The sequence below is a fragment of the Habropoda laboriosa genome, unplaced genomic scaffold, assembly GCF_001263275.1.
Source record: "Habropoda laboriosa isolate 0110345459 unplaced genomic scaffold, ASM126327v1 scaffold39, whole genome shotgun sequence".
Lineage (NCBI taxonomy): Eukaryota > Metazoa > Arthropoda > Insecta > Hymenoptera > Apidae > Habropoda > Habropoda laboriosa.
Genome location: NW_017100138.1, coordinates 503,142 through 517,565, shown reverse-complemented (window position 1 = coordinate 517,565; position 14,424 = coordinate 503,142). Strand labels below are relative to the sequence as shown.

General features: G+C 35.5%; 1 long non-coding RNA gene across 1 annotated transcript in view; it reads right to left on the bottom strand.

The window, feature by feature from the left end:
* The window catches only part of LOC108579835, a 111,132-nt gene extending 96,925 nt beyond the window's left edge, over positions 1-14,207 (bottom strand). Inside the window, exons 1-2 of the long non-coding RNA XR_001891471.1 lie at positions 14,159-14,207; positions 13,616-13,747 (exon numbers count right to left, since the gene is read on the bottom strand). This is a non-coding gene — a long non-coding RNA (uncharacterized LOC108579835). The remainder of the gene's footprint in view (positions 1-13,615; positions 13,748-14,158) is intronic.
* Positions 14,208-14,424: the final 217 nt, after the last annotated feature.

Sequence of the window (14,424 nt, the reverse complement as noted above, 5' to 3'; positions counted from 1 at the left end):
CGCATTTGTTCATCTCTCAAGGACAGACCAGCTTTTGGTAGCATTTTCAACCGTTTGACTGCTGGCAACTCGAAAGTAAAGCTCTGGCTGTGCACGACTGAGTTACGGCATTAATAGTCATACTACGTATTTCGTTAACCAAATCATTTTTTCCTGAATATTTTACATTTTATATTTGCAAAATAAGTGGTACGTAAATATAAAAAGTATAATATGAATACGAAGAGCGCTGATAGTAGCCAGCGTTCGATTATCACCGAGCGTCTATAGGCGCCGATAGCAGTCAAAGGGTTAATACACATTTTCGTGACATATACTTTCGATCTGTATAAAAAAATCTGTGTGATTTTATCGTGAAATATGAAAATTTAGAATTCTGATTTAGGGAAATAAGAATTCCAGGTTGCTCGGTCTCAACGGGATAGAAAATAAAATGCAGTAGACAATTCTAAATAACGTGTTTCCAACAAAATACTTGTTGAAACAACAGTGAAACAACTGTGAAACTGATATAAATCTGAAATTAAAAAGTGAGGCTAATTCGTCACGCAACTGACACGGAAAATGAATTATCCGTAATAATAGCGAGAATGCTCTGTTACAGGAGGTATTCGTCAATTTAACAAACTGAGTGGTTCTAATTAAAGAAACAAAGAAGATTAGATACATTGTAAATCTATTCGGTTTCCTTTTCGGGATATGGAAAGTTAATTGCTACGGGCTATAAATGATTCAACATAGCGAAGCTATTTGATTTTACGTTCAATCTATTTAATTGTCAGTTGTACATAAATTACACTCTCACAACATGCATGCATAGCATGTACTGTTCAAAAGAGTCATCTTATACCTCTACACACACGACTAAACGTACTTCTATTGGCTGCATCCACTTTACACAACAGCAAGTACATTGCTAATGCTAACAACAGCTTTAGCTATGCTTTGTATCTGTTCACGTGTGCTTGACTTTCCATTCAATTACATTTCAGATTTCATGCACAAATAAGTCTAAGCGAGATAGGTCAGCAGATTGAGGGAGTCACAGCACAGATTCACCTAATTTCGGTCCCTATCTTGATAACAACTTACGGTTTATGTAACTTTTTTTTATTCAGAATAATCTGCCGAATACATTGACGAAGTCCGACCGTTTAATTGCAGAATATATAAACAAAGAAACTGGGCGTTAAGAATTCAGTGAAACCGCTATTTTTCTACAAATAGAAATTCGGATGTAATTTAATTTGAAGTTCAAGTTTAGTTAATTTACTTTACTGATGAAACATCTGAAGAGGAATTCTATTTGTTGGATTGCCCGTACTTTTTTCGATTTTATTTATGACCATTTTTGACATTTACACGCTTTTCATCTTACGTATCGCACTCTTGCAGAAATTGTTCGCTCAACGAATCTAGGTCCCTTACCGGACAATGTTCAATTCCTGAACGAAACTAAAGTAGAATAATTTCTCCCATGAAAAAAAAAGAAAAAGAAAACAGATTGTTAAAGGAGATAGTAAATTTTCTAGTCGACCGATCACCGATACACTGCCGTTCATAAATATTAGGACACTCGTTATGTTCGTACAGAAACTATTACACGATTTAACCCTTAACTACAAATATCTGTCTTTAAGACGTTACCACAGACGTGCAGTCTCTGAGACTAATTTAACAATTTTATTTATTAAATCACTGTGCTGTAGAAATAAATGTATAATAATATAAGTATTTTATTTAATGAAATACAGGGTGGGACACGTAAAACAGACCACCTACATAATTATCTTCTCTAAGCAGTTGTGACGATACGAGACAATTTTTATACGTAACTTAAATGGTTTCAAAGGGTGAATAAGACGAAAAAAAAGCTTTTTTAATAAAAAGAATGGTAAAGTATAAAAGGAAGTTTCACATTGTAGAATCCAAGGTCGTTTTAAAATCATATTATGCATATTTAAATTCACATCAATGTGCGTTACAACATATAGTAGAAAAATATATACACTACCGGGCAATTGTTTGGAATCACTGTGCATTACAAGCTATACAAAAATTTCCAGAATAAAGTTAGCAATTTTAACACTTTACCGACCGGTAGCCTATTAATCGGCTTTTTGCAGCCAATACTTACCGACCGGGTAGCCTATTAATCCATTCTTTTTTTCACCGACGCTTACCGACCGATAGCCTATTAACCGGTCAGAGTTTGAGTTAACATTTCTACAGGTATAAGAAAAATAGCCTAGAGTCTAAATAGAGCCGGTGTCACCGATGTATCTGTGGCCGAGTGACCGGTCGAAAGTGCGTAGAATGTTCAACCGCTACCGGTCGGTAAAGTGTTAAGAATATTGTAACCAATTTTTCCTCGTTCAAATCAATCGAAATAAGATAAAATACTATCGATCTCCGCAACATCAATTTCAAATCTATAAAAAATTAGCCGCGGATTCAGTTTTACCGTAAATTAGCAGGTGATTCGAAACTTTTGGCCGGTAGTGTATACATTCGTGTAAAAAGACATAAGTGATCTTGAAAAAAATGGAAAAAAATGTCATTTATAAAAAAAAAATTTCTCCCATCTTATTCACCCTTTCAAACCATTTAAATTACGTATATGAACTTTTTCGCACCACTGTAGCTAGACAAGATAATTAAAGTTTGTTAAAGCTTTTTACAATATTTTATACAAAAATTTTGTTCATAATTTTATATAAAAAATTAGGATTTCTTTTTTACAGAAACAATGTACCCCACTTGCTGCCAATTGAAGCTGCTCAGACTTCAAGCCTCCAAAATTCTCCACATGCGTACCTAGCTGTAATAGCGAAATCAAAATTCAGACTCGTCTCTGAGACGAGTGGTCTGTAGTTAAAGGGTTAAATTGCATTTCTCCGGCAGATGTGGTACCACGTATCAGTAGAAATGTATGTACTCGTCATATTACGAGATTACAGGCTGAATAATTACGCAATGACTGGTTAGATTTGCTTCACATTCAGTAAGTGTCCCAATACTTATCAACGGGAGTATTCGCATACTTGCAGCAAAATTGCGGCTGCCTTTCAACGGTACTCGGTTGATGTAGTCGCGCGGAAAATAAGTATAAAACGTCGAAACAACCGGCAATATCAGCAGAACTAACTAAAATAAGTTTTGTTTTCCACGGTACATGTTCATCTAACCGTACAACAAGGAGACCATTAATCGATTGATGAAACCGTTAACTCTAACGATACTCTCTGCTAAACAGTCGAATTCTCTGGTATACCTGTGTCGGTTCGAGCGCATCGTGTATTACTGCGAATAGCTTGTCCCGTCCCTTTTCCAGTTCCACCTACGAACAATATCGCACCACCGGTTGATAACAAAACGAAAACAACCGCGAACGAGCTTTCCGGAAATTCGCTTATATACTCGTCACAAGGTAACGTTCGTGGAAATTGGTTTTTAAATACATTTCACGTCGGTCCCAATATTAGAACAATAGTAACTCCGTACCGGGATGTGATTTTTAAATGAAATTTGGTAAAACAGTGTTTCGAAATCAACAGATCTTGGCGTTGACATTCTCTGCTAAATACGTCCAACTTTAACGAGCAATCATCCAGAGTGTGCGTACACTCACCTTCATGATTAGTAGGTGATTTGTTGGGTCTTCTTTGCGAAGACTAGAGTTAAATCGTATAGGGAACAGAGTCGGACAGTTAGTTGCACTCGCGTTAAAAGAAAGTATCGAGTGATGAACGAAGAATCAAACCTGAAGAAAATTCCTTACCATTGTCACATTTCGTCCACCTCGTGTTTCGTAATTGGAAACTTTTACGAGGCAGAGTCAAAAACTTAATTGCATTTGTATTTAAAGAAGAAAAAAAAGCAGTACAACGCACCAGATACTTTTCTACGTAACCATCGAGTTTATTTAAACATTTACCGTTGCGTGGCACGAATTTTTGTATTTCTTCTCCGAAAAATTTTCGTCCATTGTCATTCGTTCGCTGCCGCTAATCGTCTTCGATATCCGTGCGCACATTCTCGAATAAAAGCGCATCATTTTACGATCGCCTCACGCAATATTGCATTGTCACCGTACACTTCAGTCAAGTGGCGATAAATTTCAATGGGATTACACTTTTTTGCATACAAAAAACGAGTCTCCGCGCGGATTTCCAATTTCGACGCTGTTTGCAACGGACACATCTTTCACGACTGATAACAAACGAAGTGTTCCTGCCACTAATTTTAAAGAGCTCATTCTGTAGGTAGAACTTTGAGACAAAATTTTAATCCCTCTAACCCGACACAGAGAAATTTACAAAATAAGAATTTCTTTATACTTTGAAGTATTGTAAAATCAATTTTTCACACGACAAAAATATCATTACAGTAGGGCAATCCTTCTAGATTGAAACGAAACAAAAATGAGCTCAATTCGACCAGTAGTTTCCGAGATAAAAATTGATAAGATTGAGGCACAGCCTCTTTTCATGAAAATGGGCAAAAATTGCCAAATTCAAATGGTCCGTATTTTCTAAAGAAATTCGAAACCAGCTAAATGATGACTTAAACCCCCCCTAAATTTACGTGTACTACATTATATTTCATTTGAAACAAAATCCCTGATGTCCAGTCAAAAAGTGATCGATCTGGCGTAGAATGATCCGTACATCAAAACGGAGTGGAGGGAAAAACGCTTGTGCTAGGGGTATAGGTCCTCTTAACCCATTCGAGGCCAATCACACACCTAATGTGTACAGCCGAAAAGACCAATGACACACCGTGTGTGTAATGATCATGAATTCATATTATGTTGTTACCGAAGTACTACTAATCATGGAAATAAGATCGTTTTTAAACAAGGTAAAAGTTGAAGTTTTGTAGATAATAAAACTTGCGTTGGTTTCAAGCTAGGACCACGAAGTGAGTGTAGACACGCATGGTGTGTCATGGTCTGATTTGTACGAAAAGTGTCTACAATGTTAATTTCTCACTTCCCAAACATGTTTTCTTTTCTCAGTTTTCAATATAATGTTATTACATTGTTATTGCTCCTATTGGTGGGCATGGAAACCCCCCTATATACGAACATAATAGATGTCCTAGTACTCATGAGCGACAGTGTACGTGTACCGAAAATGGAAAAGACGAAAAGAACAGTAGATGTAAATTCGTAGTGGTTTAATGTTAGTTTCGCAGATACAGCCGATCGCTCTTATCTTCCGCGACCCCATCTTCGCCTACTCTTTAATACATCATCCAAAAGTCACACCAAGATCAATATACCACACCTGTGTATCTAAATTTGTCTTTTTCACAAACTTCGAATAAGTGAAAAGTTAAAATAAAGTTATTAATTTCTGACAGATTGATTTGTAGCTTGAAATAAAAATAATCTACAAAAGAGAATACCTTTTGCAAATTTCCTTAATTTTCGAGACCACGTCTGAAATGTTAAAGCCAATTCGAATAATCTCGATCCACTGTCTACCGAGAGGATCGTGATTTCTCATTTGTTCGTATTAATAACGTAACTACAAAGACAAATAGCAAAGCGAAATACCATACTCGATACGTTATGGAATTCGTAATGAAGCGTAGATGTCGGTGTTTTAGCGAACAGTATGATAGATATGATACGAAACCAACGAAACAGATGTACGAGATCCGGGAAGTAATTTATCACTCGCCGGATAAGAAGACCTTTGGCATGAGGCAGCGCAATGCTGCTCGAAGAATTTTCCTTTAGATGTATTTATTTACCTATACATTTCGTATATTGCACGTATAGAGCACATCTTTTTAACAGAAAAACAGCTTAAAATCCACTGAGAATCGAAACTCTGAGTGAAAATGTTTCCTGAAAGGTCGTCGCAGTCGAATTTTCCATCTGATATAAATATTTTCAACGACGTCATACTCTTTGTTACGGAACGGGCCGTAACGGTTGAGATCGCCTTCGTTTCCGGTTGGTTAAAGGCGTCAAATTCCAGAAATGTGTTTGATGTCGTTTTATTCAATGTTTAGTTCGAACGGGTGTCGTTCTAGGTGTATGGTATTAGACTATCTGTCGACCTTGTGCGGGTACGTCGGTCTTATACTAGTTTTGGCCCCCTTCCTACCTGTGGCGGTTGCTTGGCGTTTTTGGTTTATAATTATGAAGGTGCTTGGTAATGGTAATAATAATATCTAATAATAATATAATAATTAAAAATGTTAGTAATAATATTATAATAGTATCTAATAACAATGTGTGGGGGAAAGGCAGTGGGTTCGTAACACTCTTTATTTAAATATAATAAAATCTATTTTGTTAACAATTCTAGCACGATATTAATAAAAACATATTGCTACTTTCATATTTATTCGCATGTTTTAAAATAGCATCCCTTAATTACAAAAATTACTATTGCTATAATAAATTGCTAACTGTCGATCTATTTTTGTTATTTTTAAATTTGCAAAATACACCGGATTGAATTTATTCAGTGTTGAAAACTGTCTGAAACCAACTAAGAAGATAAACTGAATCATCACCATGGAGTAAAAGAGTATGATAACGAAATGTTAATATTTTCATGGCATAAAAGGAAATTTATCAAGAATAATGTAAGAAAAGCATACCAATCTTTGAAAATAATGTTAATTATATAGTACAATAACGAATACAAAAGCAAAATGCTATCTAAATGATGATCACCCTTCATAAAATTTTTCTTGCAAACATTCTTTATTTTTTATTTTAATTACACCTTACAAACGTTTTTCTATTTTCTCACTTCTCACCCTCTAACCCTCATTTACAAGTGTCCCTCTTTTTTTCCAGTAAACTGTGTTAATTTCATCACAGTATATAGGGTGGCCCATTTTTTTCAGATCAAACTTTGTCAAACTTCGACAATATGTTCTATGAGTAGAAGTAAGAAAAAAATGTTATATAAACATAAGTCCTTTGAAGCTTTGTTATAAAATTATAATAATAATAGGAAATACGAAAGGAATGGTGACGAACTTGCGGTTATTATGTCACAAGGCAAGAATGTCACTGGCAGAGGTTACGTTCGACACCTTCCGCGACCTCAAATCGTAAACACAGCTCGCATAAACAGACTGTATAGGTGTACATCTCGCTGATCTATTGCTACTTTGTGTCATAGTAACCGCAGGTCCCCTAGTATTTTTGTTATAACTTTTTAAGGAAGCTTCAAACGACCTATGTTTATATAACATTTTCTCCTTATTTACATCCATAGAACATACTAACAAAATTTCATCGGAAAAAACTGGGACACCCTGTACGTATAAAGTAAAAATAACAGTGACATCTATTATGGGCAAAACGAACTACATAACTATTTTGTATCATGTAATTATATACTCATTGCCAGCCAAAAAGCATCTTTGGTAACAAGAAAGTAACTGTTTAGCCCAAAACTTTGTTACTCGAATAATTATTTACTATTTTTTAAATGAAAACTTTACAAATTGATAATTCACACTTGTTAACTTATGATTATATGAAATATCGTATAATCCTAAAACAGAGATAGTATTTCAACAAAGGTAACTACAATGTACAGGGGTGTTGCGTTTAAACGAGAACAGTGGAATATCTCACGAGGGATTGAAGATATCCAAAAAAACAGTTCGTGAAAAGTTGCTTGGTATAAAGGGGCTACCTTGGTATGAGGTAGTGGGAGAGATATGAAAATCAAGTTAATTTTTTTAAACGAAACCCTGTATCTTTTTATTCGCAATATGGTAGCATTTGTTGAGACGAATTTAACGATTGTTAAAGGACCGATCGAAATTTTTGTTCAATCTAAGGTGATCACGTTAGACAGTCAATTCTGTATACCATTTATAAAGTGAAAGACTTTTCTGTTACAGTTATGACAGTTACTGGGCAACTTCTAGAAACCGACACTGTGAAAGTCTTGCAAACATTGGAGCATTTAATTATTAGATCTCTTTAACAAGACACAAACCCAATTTTTTACTAATTCTGTACATATCTCTCGCCTCTAAAGGTGATAATAAACAAAATCTATTGAATAAAAAGAAATAGCCCGATCAAAAAACCTATTGAAATTAACAAAGTCTGATGAACAACCATCGAAATTATTTTCATAACCAATGTAAATATTAGACAAAAAATATCCTACAGAAGGATGGAATATTCATTCATACAGCAGAACGCTAAAAAATTAACGAACAGAAGATACTGTTTAAATAAAAACTAGAATAACACAACCAGTGAAATAAAAGAAATAATTTTTGCAAGCAAACAGAGCACGCTACAAAGATATTACCACATGAATATTATATAATTATTATAAATTATCGGAATTTATGAAGGGTAGTGTACATTTGGCTCGTCACTTTGAACAGGTATCAACTGACAATACATTTTACAGTAATTTCAAAATTGAATAAAATTAAAAGAATGAAAAACTACTTGGCATTACTTTAAACTCCTTTGTAAGAAAATTTGCAAGCTAGAAACTTTATTATCATCTTAAGATACAATTTACTTTTGCATCACAATTGAAGAGAAAACGGAAGACAGTAGTACAATTATAACAAAATCAACACCACAGAAAACAACAGATACGTTTAAATTAAATAACACAGTATTATACATTTCTGGTTAACGCTTCAATTAAAAATTTCCAGTCTGCGCGAGGGTCAATTCAATCATCCCCCAATTACTATTCCAACGAAGACCAAAACGTTCAAAAATGATCGTACGTACAACCAGGAAAAAATTTCGCAATTCGAAAGGTAGACAGAAACAACTTTATATTTCCATGAAAATTTACGCTCCTGTGAAAAATGAATTTTAAACGCAAAATTAAATGGACTGCGTGTCTGGTGCAGCGACAAGTGCGCTGTTCCTAAAAGATACCCGACGTTAAACTGCCGCACAAGAAACTTTGGTGGGGATCTGGCAGAAAATCCTACGGTTTCATGGTAGGTACGAGTCGGGCTTATGGACTCTTCTATGCAACAGTATGGTCGATGACCCAGAGGATGTGCTAACGGATCACGCTGTCCCGCTGAATCAAGAACCCGCGAACCAGACCTGCTCGTGAATGTCTTCGAAAAATATGATAAACCGTGTCTGCCTACTCAGGACGAAGACCTCGTGTTTATAATGTCTCCGAACAGTTTTAATTCTCTCACAAAAGTGTCTACCAACGGCAAACGACTTTGAACCACATACCAAAGACGCGCTGTAATTTAAAATAAATGAAACTTGAATAAGTAAAAATTACTGAGAAACTTCATTCAAGCAGGTTCCCATTTGGAGATAATAACACTAAATAAATAATCTAAAAAAAGCTATTTTGCCCCTTGTTCCTGATAATCTTATTACCTCTATTTGCATACTATTGAAGTAAACTTAAAGTTTAAGCGTGAACCAGTAGCAAGTTATCATTTCGCAGTTATGTAACCACGTAGAACCAAGAATGGAACGAATGTAAAACCTGTCTCCTTCGTTTTATAAAGTCTCTTGTTCTAGAAAATAGTGCTAAAACAGTACCTTGTTTTACACGTATTTACGCGATCTTTTGCATTTTGCTCGGAAGTTACAAACTGCCTGAAAGATCGAATAATCATTTTCTTTTAATATAAAAAGATAACTACCACAGAGGTAAAAGAATTGAACCTTATTGTTATAAACTGTGCTTAAACATGACAAACAACTACAGTAAAACGGTATCGTCCAAAAGTGTCGCACTAGCAGATAACTAAATTGAAAACTAATTTGAAAATTAATTTTAGCTCTGATGCGCCAACACAAGGACACTTAAAATACTTACATCCGGCTTGAAAATATAACTAAACTGTATCTGTAAGAAAACACTTAAACCACCTCCATGCCTCAAACTCACATTTAACATGTAATATGTTAAGTGCTAGCTCAGTGAACTGCAATATAACGATAAACCAAGAATGATACCACTATTATTATCAAGACAGAAACATTAACCCTAAGAGCGGTATTCGGGTCTTTTTCGACCCACCGCCTTTTTATATTTTCAGTAATTTTCGCTGTTATCAAGTTTACGTTCCTTAACATTATTTTAAACATTTATTGTCTAGGTTCATATGTCGCGTTGGAAACAACAATTATTACACATAAGGTCTTAGGTCCTTTTTCACCCAAAAGTCTTAAGTGTACAGTCAAAACGAAGAACGCAGTAGGGTTAAATGGGACAAATGAATTGTCCTGAATGTAATAGTATCAGATGTTTATCAACACAAAGAATAACAAGTCAGACAGATCACTCGCAAAAGCTATAATCTTGCGTGAATGAAAAATTATTCCTCAACATTGATCGCCTTGAATACTGAATACGCTGCTTCTAAATATACAAAAGACTAAAAACTCAAAGAGAAAAGAATGAATCAATAAAAAAAAAAAAAAACAGGATCTAAAACATGTATAATTGATTTGCGTGTGCAATATGAATATTATATGCTTAGTGCACTGACCTCCTCAGTTCAATTGTCCCCCAACTAACATTCTTGAACATCTGAGAAAAATGAGGTTTCATAATTTCAAACGATCTATGAAACAGTCAGGACAAACAAATTACGCTGTTTCTAGAAACCTGCAAAACATACACACACGTTCTAATTTTGTTTAAAAAATGAAAACCACATGGAACTTTAACTATTCCAGGAGAAATAGAACATTTTACCTAAGGAGGGACAACGTGTACATATGAAGCAAAGAAAAAAGATGAAAAACAGAAGGGAAAGTGTTTTAGGTTTGAAGAAATAGGGAATAATGAAAAAGTGACGATAAAAAGTGGAGACAAATGTATTTCGTAAGCTCGTTTAATCCTGCAGGTATGTAAGAAAGAAGTCGTCTAATACCAACCACTATACACGACGAATAATGAGACGATACGTTTAACACTAACCGTACCGACACTTATCCGGGCAAATGACCGGTTACGAAATAATCATATTTCTTCGGAAAGGAATGCAGGCGATTGTCGATTTAATATAGTAAACAGCCTTTAGATAATAATAAAAAAAGAAAAGAAAAATTGCATATTTTTACTTTTAAGAAAATACAGGGGAAAGACAAATGCATGGTTTTAAATTGAAATTTGAAAACCAGTCATTTGACCGGGGCGTGGTACGGTTGGGGTTAAAGGGCAGAAAGAAGGTCCACTAACAATCTAAGTAACATAAATTAAAAACTACTTTCTTTTTTATATAATTTATTTCTGGCTTGACTGGATCATTTAGCGAATGTGATCAATGTGAGCACTTTGGCAATCCTTCAGAGATACGATCTATTTAATTGTTTAATTAAAAGATACGTGTGGGATACTATAATCAATACTCGAATAAATAAAACAGCACGTAGAAAAACCCGTGGAAAGATATGCAACTGCGATTACACTTTTTTTTTCCACTTCAGGATAAGTAACGAAGAAATATATCCTATATTTATACATGAAATTCCCAAGCTGTGGCAAAGGCTTTCGTTCTAAGAACGATTCCGTGTTCATTCCTCCATGAACGTGGCGTGCGGAGATCCCTACCACACGGGATAAACTTTCACCGCAACATTTACCGTCGCCTCGATGACGTTGCCGATCAACCGACCTTGCGTTCCAAGTATCTTGGTATTTAGATTACAGAAAATATTTCTGCTTGATTCGTAAGCTAGGAAAAATCGCCGGGCGAAATTTTTAAATGTACTCCAGAGAAGCTTGCAAATTCTTGTCGATTCGAAGAAACACCCATGACACAGCGAGAGAATACGAATGCGTACCGAATTATAAGCAAAAGATCGAGGAATGCAATGATAATAACAGAAGAATGGAATAAGGAATGAAATTAGAAAGATAAAAAATTAAAAATTATATAGTTCAATATTTATATTATGCAACGATATTATTCGCTAAATATCAAATTTACGTAGCACGTTCGAGCTACGATACCATAGTAAAAGGTAGAGTTATTTAAGTGAGCGATGCTATAATTACTCGGGCGAAATATATGGATGCTGATTTGACTACCAAGGAAATATCTATAATTTCGAAATCTCGATCGAATTGGTTTTACGTGGATTTAATCCGTTAGGTTGAATAAGACATGAAATTTTCTTGAGCAGAATGAATAAATATTTAACGCAATAATATTCACTAAAGTGAGTGGCCTCGTCATAATTATTTCAGTGAAATAAATAGATGCTGATTTGACTAACAAGGAAGATAGCAAGAACTTGGAAATCTGGATCGAATTGGTTTTACGTGGATTTAATCCCTTAGGTCAACAATAAAAGAACAGTAAAAGGGTTTGTGTATATAGCCATTAATTTTTGAGAAATTAGCAAAAAATCTCGAGCGCTAAGATATATACAAAAACATCGAGTAACGGTTAGCTATCGTATAGTAGTTGAATGGGTAAACGCATGGATTACTATTCTGTTGTTGCACGCCAAATCTATTTTTCGTATTACATCTTCCTTTTATGTGTTTTTTATTTTTACGATATGTCTTTTGAATGGCCATGCTCCCAAGACCGTTGACCTAAGGGATCGAATGCACGTAAAGCCAACTCGATCGAGATTTAGAAGTTCTTGCCATCTCCTAAGTAAATGTATAAAGTACAGTTAAAATAGTGTTCGCAACTGAAAAAGCAGAAACTTCTGTGAAAAACGAAGCTTGCGTGAACGCTCAGAAATATTGTGTACACGCTACTATAGTATAAAGCACTGTTTCGTGTTTGTTTTCATGATATCTAATATCCTTTCGAAATGTGAGCAAGTAAACATTAATGGAATCAATAAATATAATCGAAAGCTTGTGTATAAATAATATGCTTTGCATAAATTTATCGCCTCTGTATCAACAAATAAACTAATTTATCTGTTATTGGAAATTAATAACCTAATAGTCAAATTTTTTGAAATTTATTTGAGCTAAATTATGTAATATATTTGATATAATTACTATTATATAACACATATTTACAGTTTTTAAATAAGCAGTGCTAGAAAAATATGATGCAAGTATATAATGCTTAAATGTATAAATGTTCCAGTGTAAATTCTTGTCAAATAGAAATGACGTAAATAATCAATGACTCCAATACTCGTAAATTGTTTTTTCACAATAAAAAATAACCCCACAAATTATAGTTACACAACGAAGCTGTGCAATTCGTAAAAAACTTTAACACAATCGCAGAAACGTCGATCACAAACACAGCATTTAACACGATCACAAAAACGTCGAAACCAAGCGTCGATACTGTTCATTGACCTTCGTCGAAGCAACTAGTGTTCAAATACATACACACATATACACCATACGTATGATTAATTTTCCATGATTCGTGGTAATTACGAATGATAGAGCACATAAAATCAGTGCAGTAATATGAAAAGCGCGAATACACTTTCGGTGAATTCGAAATTACTATGAATATCTCTGAAGAAGGTGATGTTCATGAATTCAAAGTGAAACACAATATAACGCGGAGATCTTCCTTTCACCGTAACCAGAGGTAATAATTTCGCTAACAACTTGATCGAGTAAAAGCACTGTCAAGCAAAGATTATGGAAACGGAAAGACTTACCGGTCACGGAGGAAGACTCGTTCCGCGTGTCTGCTCGTCATCTTCGAAGAATCTGCAGCCCAGGTGTTATATATGGGAAGTTATGCCAAGGAAGTCATACCGTTGACTCTTGCCACGAAACCAAGAAGACCGCTTCGAAACAGAATACGATACTTTATAATTACGAATTACCGGTTTTTGGACAAATCGTTCCCCTTCCCGCACCCTTCGCGCGCGTAAAAATTCAGCACAAAGGCGTAAACACCGGCAACAGCGCAAGGTGAGTAAAACGGAAACAGGTCCTACTCTTCACTGATTTTTTCGCGATCGAAATTCCAATTACCGCAAACGAAGATATTTGAAGGTATACAAAATCTTGATCATACAACTACACTTTGACATTAACCACGCGTTCTGTCACCGATGTGCACTACCCCCCGATCCCTCTCCCGACGGATCCGAGGACGATCCGTCAAGGAATCCTGTCCCCAAGGCGAAGTCGATAAACGGGCTCGCTCGTTCCTGCTCCGAGTGGAATTTATGTATCAGGCGGCTAATGCTCACGTTTACGATTATACCCACAACACACGTCGCCCAGCCGACGGAACTCGTGAAAGGCGACTGAGGTTCTCACCGGTTTAGTGGGGAGCTCTTCCTTGCTGCTATCTCACTCCTACTCAAACGCAAGAAACTATACCGTACCCCACTATGAGCAGACTCGACGAAAAGCCGCAAGGTTTTGAACGAGCCATGGGATTGGTTGCTGGTGGGGGAACTGAAATAGTGATAGGAGACCGCTCCTACTATGATGGCAGCACTGGATGCAGCCA